This window comes from Salmo salar, unplaced genomic scaffold (assembly GCF_905237065.1).
Source record: "Salmo salar unplaced genomic scaffold, Ssal_v3.1, whole genome shotgun sequence".
NCBI lineage: Eukaryota > Metazoa > Chordata > Actinopteri > Salmoniformes > Salmonidae > Salmo > Salmo salar.
This window is the reverse complement of record NW_025547253.1, coordinates 156,784-165,000: the sequence shown is the minus strand read 5'-3', so window position 1 is coordinate 165,000 and position 8,217 is coordinate 156,784. Positions and strand designations below refer to the sequence as shown.

At 42.5% G+C, this 8,217-nt stretch overlaps 1 pseudogene; it reads right to left on the bottom strand.

Moving 5' to 3' along the window:
• LOC123731754 (tripartite motif-containing protein 16-like) overlaps positions 1-8,014 on the bottom strand; it is a 12,923-nt pseudogene extending 4,909 nt beyond the window's left edge.
• Positions 8,015-8,217: the final 203 nt, after the last annotated feature.

The window sequence follows — 8,217 nt, the reverse complement described above, 5'->3', positions numbered from 1 at the left end:
TTGGCCGGGCAGCAGGTAGTCTAGTGGTTAGAGCGTTTTGCCGGGCAGCAGGTAGTCTAGTGGTTAGAGCGCTGGGCTAGTAACCGAAAGGTTGCTGGATTGAATCCCGAGCTGACAAGGTACAAATCTGTCGTTCTGCCGCTGAACAAGGCAGTTAACCCACTGTTCCCTGGTAGGCCGTCATTGTAAATAAGAATTTGTTCTTAACTGACTTGCCTAGTTAAATAAAGGTTACATTTAAAATATAAAAAGCGTGGCAGTAACTTATTAACTTATCATTATTCCTTATTAACTTTTCAATAAAAAGCAAATGCTTACATGGGTTTTATTTAAAAAATAACAAATGTTATTTAGTACTAAAATGGTATTTACTAACATAATATTATTACTAAAATAGTTGTAGGCTACCCTACCCTAGAATTAGGGTTCAGGCTAAAATAGGTTATACGTAGGGTTAGAGTTTCTGTTCAGCACTTTGTGACATCTGCTGATGTAAAAAGGGCTTCATAAATACATTTGATTGATTGTTATGTTCAGGGTATTTAAAGAGAAAAACTGTATGGGTTTATATCTCTCTTGCTCCTCCCTGTGGTCTTCTGTGGGTACTACATACCTCATTCACCACACTTGATAGGCTCATAATCTGAGGTAGCAACTGGTCAGAGCTACAAATCAATGAGCTCCACCTATCCATTTGGTTTACAACTCAGTGAACCTGCGCAGCATTCTCTCTATTTGATGCCTACGAACCAACAGATTTCAACGATTATCATATTACCCAGCAGCCATTTAGAAACAACAAATCGTTAAAAAGGTTATTATTATTATTTTTCAAATATTTTCTGTCTGTTTAAATCGGCCACATCTTGAAAAAGAGGACAGGGACATACGTTTTGTTTAGGTTTTAAACCTTTTTCTGAAATAAAATATGTTTAAACATGTTTAACGTTTGATGTCTTTGCACCAACCATCTGTTCTACTCACTAACACTGTAGGTCACTACAACGTGTAACCAGGTGAATAGTGAGCTTCCTCACCAAGTAGCTGTAACCTCGTTAATAATAAGTTACCTGAGGTAAACCTACAAGGTTAACGTGGGCTGGAAGAGATTTACTTCAAAACCACAGCAAACAGCTGGGACATATGCTAATATTATATATATATATATATATATATATATATATATATATATTCAATATTATATCACTGGGCTCCTTGGCGGATAGTTTCATCAGAAAATATTTGTAAAAAATGTCCACACTATCTGTGCTAACAAACCCTGTGTACCACCCCTCCCCTGTTTAACCTTGAATTTAGTTCAGAAAACCACTTGGAAATGGACCAAAACGAACCAACTCTTTACGGATCTGTTTGTCCGTAATAAACGGAGGCAGATTAGACACCACTACTCTTGTTGAAATCAGCACCAACACCCCCCTCACATAAATCATACTGGTAACTAGCCGGGTAACAAGACTCACCTTTTACATTACCACAACCACCGCCTTGTTCATTCTGGATACAGAGTGTATATGTTCCTCTCCCACCTGTTCACCGACCATGATCAATAATTCCTCCACACCATTCTCCAGAACGCACCTGAAGAGACAGCGTTTCTTCTCCACTCGGTTGAGGACATCACACCTCCCAAACAAACTACCCTACTCCCCCCTCAACTCTAACCGATAAACAGTGGAAACTAATAAATAAACCCTTAACAACTACAAAATACATTTGGAAAATACGCAAAAAGAATAGTAGCCCTCAGGAACCACAAAACCCTCACACAACTTCTTCTTCTTCTATGATATAATGGCGGTCCTCAAACCAACGTTAAAGGTGCATGGTGCCACCTACTGTGCTGGAGTGTTCAATCACGGTTTACACCATTTCTAAATCCTCCTACCTAACTCAGTACTTCTGAGAAAATAAAAGAGTCCTAACTTCTAATAGACTCTCCCAAATCCCTTCCAACCCCCCCCAACCCCATCCAACCTCAATGACCCTACACTTCAGTCTTTCCCTCTCTTCAACATCCTTACAATAATATAACAACACATGCTCCACCGTTTCAATGACAATACCCTCCAGACACAAACCATTCACATGCTGCCAACCAGATGAAAGGACCAGTTCAATGTACAATGTCCTAAACACAATCGAGTAAACACCACCTCTTCCTTCCTAATCTGACCTTTGAACCTTGCTCCACCAACCTTTAGAGGACATATAAATGCCGTCCCTTGTGCTCAGAGTCCCATCTCTTCTGCCACACATCTATCAAAATGTCTCTGATTTTACATTTGTCCTCACCTCTACCCAGTGGAACATGAATATATATTATATCTGGTTTTAAAGCTCTTTTAGATAACTGGTCTACAATTTCATTCCCTTCCACACCTGAATGTGCTGGGACCCAGCAGAATCTCACTACTACACCCATTCTCTCATTTCTCCATAATAACATTGATACCTACAACTGTCCAACCAAAACCACTGCCTTGTCTACTAGTATATTCCCAACAGTCATCTAGAACAGTAGCAGTGGGATGCTCAACCTCACAGCCTTGCAACCCAATAAGATAATGACAATTTATTACGCCGTATACCCAAAGGCATCTCACCTGCCTCCACTAGTAAGACACATACAGATGTTGATTCAAATGCACCAATACATATCCTTAAAGCTATATACTGGATTCTGTCCAGCTTAAGTCTTTGCTGCTGTTCCATAAACTATACACCTGTAATAAATTGTCGTATTGATCAGAGCTCTATAAATATCCATCAACGATTGTCTGTCAGCATCCCATTCACAGCCAGAGACCCACACAACCAACTACCACGAAAGTGATGGAATGAGAGAGAGACATTATTACAACACTGTACATAGACATAATATAACGTTTGTTCTTCTTTGGAGTTTAACGACGGTTGGCATCCAATATGTTGTATTACCACCCCCAACTGGACAATAATATACATCTATTTTACTTTGTGATATAAATAATAAAACACCCTTCCAACTAATCCTATACTCATTAAAAACCCACTACCCCATTCCACTACTTTGACCCTATCTGCTCCTGCACCATGCCAACGACCTGGGAGGACGGGACACCACCACTCAACACACCCTGGAACTCTTCTGAAGTCAAATCTCGTATGACCAAATACTTCTCTGCAGCTGCCACCACAACATCTATTGTCTTTGATTTACATTCCATTTCTGTGGTACAGTTGATAACCATTGCTTTGAACTCTAAGAAGCCAACCTTACTGAAGCATATTTCATTCGTTGGCCTATCCCTCTGTGCTGGCACAGATCTACTACTCACAGGGATCCTCTCAGGATCCCTCAGCCTTGACCCATCCTCCTCTACTTTCTTCACTGCCTCAGCATACGACACCTTCTGCACTACTCTGACTCTAGCCACCTTAACCTGCCTCTCTCTCACCAGACACCTCTTATCCCCAGCAACATGGACACCCCTACAGTTGACGCAACTTTATCCACTGAAACTACATAATCCTCTATCCCATGACCTCCTGCACACTTCCCACATCTTGTAATATCCCTCCTCCAAACTGCTGCAACATGACCATAAACGTTGCACCTGAAACAGCTCAGTGGATTCAACACAAAGACTCTAACAGGATAACTGATATATCCCAACATGACTTTGTTGGGTAAAGACTCAAACGCTGACAGTGACTCCTCTGTTTCACCACGCTCACCACCTGGTCTGCTTCACACCAAACGGCGGGCATCACAAACACCAAGAGCCTTCAACTTCAATTGCTCCACCTCCACACTAACGCTACCCCAGAAATCACTTCTTTCAATGGTGCCCTGTTCCTAAGAGCAAAACAAGAAACAGATCTTGACCCAAGTTGCGTGACACGGAGCGCCCACTCTCTCTGGTCAGAAGAAACACAAACAAATATCACAAGTCCACTACAGGTTACCTTCACTGATTCAACTGCACCCAACTCCTTTCCCACCCACCCTGAAACCACAAATAATCTCTGTTTTCCAATTGAATTATAACATTTGAAATGTCTATTCCTTTGAAACTTTTGTGAGTGTAATGTTTACTGTTAATTTCTGATTGTTTAATTCACTTTTGTTTATTATCTATTTCACTTTCTTTGGCAATGTAAACATATGTTTCCCATGCCAATAAAGCCCTTTGAATTGAATTGAATTGAGAGAGAGAGCTCCATGTTAATGTATAGGGGACATGAGTCAGTCATGGTTACTCATGGTTATGTGATGAGGTAGCCCCGCCTGTGACTTCAAAATCAGTGTCGGCCCAATAGGGAATGTCCTCTTGGTGTAATGGTCAAGATGTTGGTTTATCCCACGGTAGACCTGGGTTCATATCCCGTTGGTTACATTAAGCAGTCAATTCTCTGAAAGGGGTCCAGACAGCCTGTTCTCAACAGTGGGGTCAGTGGGATTGGATAGGAGCCTGTCTCTCCCTCTCTCTGACTGGAGGACAGAAGTGAAATGATGTGTCTCCTCTGGTCAACAATACTCACCTTGAGAGACTCCACAGCCTGTTGGAGCTCCTTCAGCTTCTTCTCTCTCTCCTGGAATCTCTGCTGGACCTTCTGCTGACTCATCCCCAGCTGCCTCTGTGGAGAATCACTCTTCAATGAGCTATCAAGCTTTATTTGTCCAGTAGATCAATAGTATAGTAATGTGACATAGGGCCCATAGAATATAAGGATACAAATATTGAGGAAGTGTCTGTGTGAAAATATATTATTATGTTGTCATGTGAATGATTATAGTTTTAACAGAACACAAATCAGGGCGCTGATTGGGTGTTTGATAACAAATGATAATGGTGTTTGAAAATGAATTATAATGAAGTTTGATAACAAATGATAATGAAGCTTGATAACAAATGATAAGCGTGTTTGACTTGTTGGATTCCAGCTAGAAATATACTTATTCATGTTACCATACTATAACGTATTGATGACTTTACATGTATAAGGAATGTATATGTTGGGGTCAATGAACGGTGGATAGGAACTTGGTGTATGGAAAGTTACTGAGAGATACAAGGGGAAGTGCTGAAATATTCTGTTCAAACATGTTATTGTTGAATATAAATGTTCCTAAAGAGGGAGACAAAGGGCAACTAGTTTCAGTTTCTGATAAGGCAGGCCAGCTGCAGAACTAGAGAGGAGCCAGGAATTCAACAGTCTAGTTAGTCTCTGATAAGGCAGGCCAGCTGCAGAACTAGAGAGGAGCCAAGAATTCAACAGTCTAGTTAGTCTCTGATAAGGTAGGCCAGCTGCAGAACTAGGGAGGAGCCAGGAATTCAACAGTCTAGTTAGTCTCTGATAAGGCAGGCCAGCTGCAGAACTAGGGAGGAGCCAGGAATTCAACAGTCTAGTTAGTCTCTGATAAGGCAGGCCAGCTGCAGAACTAGGGAGGAGCCAGGATATCAACAGTCTAGTTAGTCTCTGATAAGGCAGGCCAGCTGTAGAACTTGGGAGGAGACAGGAATTCGTCTCAAGTTCAAGTCAATAGATGAAGTGAGAAGAAACCTCTGGGAGGGGGGCCAGAGAGGCCCACCCCAACGACCCTCCTACTACAGTCTTATCTCACACACACTTCCACACCCACCAAGGTTTTAGCATCAGGCAGGGCCATGACTACACCAGTGAGAGGAACCAGTTCAGTTCCTGTCTAGCAACACAGATGTATTGGCCGTCTAGATGTGTAAGGAGTTGATCTCGTCTTGTATGAGGTTATAAATATATGTTTTTGTCTTTGCAGCTGTATGACCCAGTGGGTGAATAAACTTGGTTTGTGTAACGGTTGTCGTCGGGAATAGAGGACCAAAACGCAGCAGGAATGTGGATGCTCATCTTGTTATTTATTTTAACTAAAGCGAACACCAAAATAACAAAAACGAAGAACTCACGAACAACAAAACAGTCTTGTCAGGATCACACACGCAAAACAAGAAACAATCTCCCACAAACACTACACCAAACAATTACCCATATATAGGACTCTCAATGAGAGGCAACGAGAAACACCTGCCTCCAATTGAGAGTCCAGCACCCAAACCTAAACATAGAAAACCTAAACTAGACAGAATGCAGAAATACAACCTAGAACATACTAACCTAGAACATACACCCAAAACCCAGGAACACATAAATCAAACACCCCTCTACAACACACACAAAACCCCCACCATACAAAACAAACATCCCTCTGCCACGTCCTGACCAAAATACTAAACAACTACTCCCTCTGCTGGTCAGGACGTGACAGTTTGAGTCTTTAAAAAATGGTGATAAATATATTTTTTGATATTTAACTAGGCAAGTCAGTTAAGAACAAATTCTTATTTTATTTTTTACCCCCTTTTTCTTCCCAATTTTATAGTATCCAATTAGTAGTAGTTACAGTCTTGTCGCTGCAACTCCCGTACGGACTCAGGAGAGGCGAAGGTCAAGAGCCATGCGTCCTCTGAAACACAACCAAGTCACACTGCTTCTTGACACAACGCACATCCAACCCGGAAGCCAGCTTCACCAATGTGGAAGCCAGGAATCACCGTGCAACCTGGTCAGCATGTACTGCACCCAGCGCGCCACAGGAGTAGCTAGTGCACAGTGAGACAAGGATATCCCTGCCGGCCAAACTTTCCCTAACCCGAACGACGCTTGGGCAAATTGTGGGATTAGCTAATTTAGCCAGCTAAACTAAAGACCCTCAAGCCAACAACAGGTGCCTTTGTTCATGTCACGGATCGTTGGAAAGCTCTCTATCAACCAAATATGTGGATAAACGTTGGTCATTTGATTGGATGTAATGTTTACATGGGTAACGTTATATAGTAGTCGTTGGCTGAATATCAACGACATTTAATTTCACCTGTAAGGTAAACTAACAGTCAACTAGGGGTCTGTTCCTCGAAACATCACAGGAGTCGGAGGTTCACAACTTTTATGGGGGGGCGATGACATGGTTAACTTGGCTATCTGAAGAAAAAAAACATTATGGCGATGAACTAGCTTCACAGATGCAACAGAGCCTGGGTTCAAACCCAGAGTCTCTGGTGGCACAGCTAGCACTGCATTAGACCCCCTGTGCCACCAGGGAAGCAAGTCAGTTAAGAACAAATTCTTATTTTCAATGAAAGTCTTGGTCAGGGGCAGAACGACAGATTTGTACCTTGTCAGATCTTGCAACCTTTCGGTTACTAGTCCAACGCTGCCGCCCTGGAGTTTGTGTTCATATTTGTTCTGCCCTGGATCGATTTCACTTGAATGATCTCATATTCAAACAGCCTTAGTTCCTACTGCTTCTTTAATTCTTTGTTTATCAGACAGTCACCAACACGTTGTTCTGGTCTTACCTGTTTATCATTCCTCTCTGCTGCAGCTGACACTGTATCATGGCCTTTATGTTCATCCATCACACACAGCAGACAGATACACTGCTGATCGGTACGACAGTAAACCTCCAGCAGTTTGTCATGATGAGAGCAGATCTTCTCTTGTAGTTGTGCGGTGGCTTTGACCAGCTTGTGCTTCTTCAATGCAGGAAATTCATAGTGAGGTTGGAGGAGAGTCTCACAGTAAGAGGCCAGACACACCAAACAGGACATGAGGGCTTTCTGCTTTCTGGTCCCAGTGCAGAAATCACACACCACATCTCCAGGTCCAGCATAGCACAGAGCAGGAGGGGGAGCAGCCTGGAGTCTTGTCTTCTTCAGGTCCTCCACCATATCAGCCAACATGTTATTTTTCCTCAGATTAGGCCTTGGAATGAAGGTCTCTCTGCACTGAGGACAGCTATAGACCCCTTTCAGAACATCCTGATCCCAGCAGCCCTCAATACAGATTCTACAGTAATTGTGTCCACAGGCAGTAGTGACTGGCTCTTTCAGTAGATCCAGACTTACAGAACAACAGAACAAGCCCTGGTCCAGCAGAACTCCCTTCTGAGCCATTTTGATGGTTGTTCACTCTCACAAAGACAGACGACACAGAGACTCAGATATGTTTTGTTTCCACAGAAGGTATTTTTTGGGAGGTATGGACTTTCTGGTTCTGCCAGATAGGTGAGTTTAGAGGGAGGGAAGGAGGGAGGGGTTAGAGGAAGAGAGAGAGAGAACTGCATGCAACGTCGAGAAGGAGACAAATATTTTAGTTCCTAGGTTAGGACCCTTAATA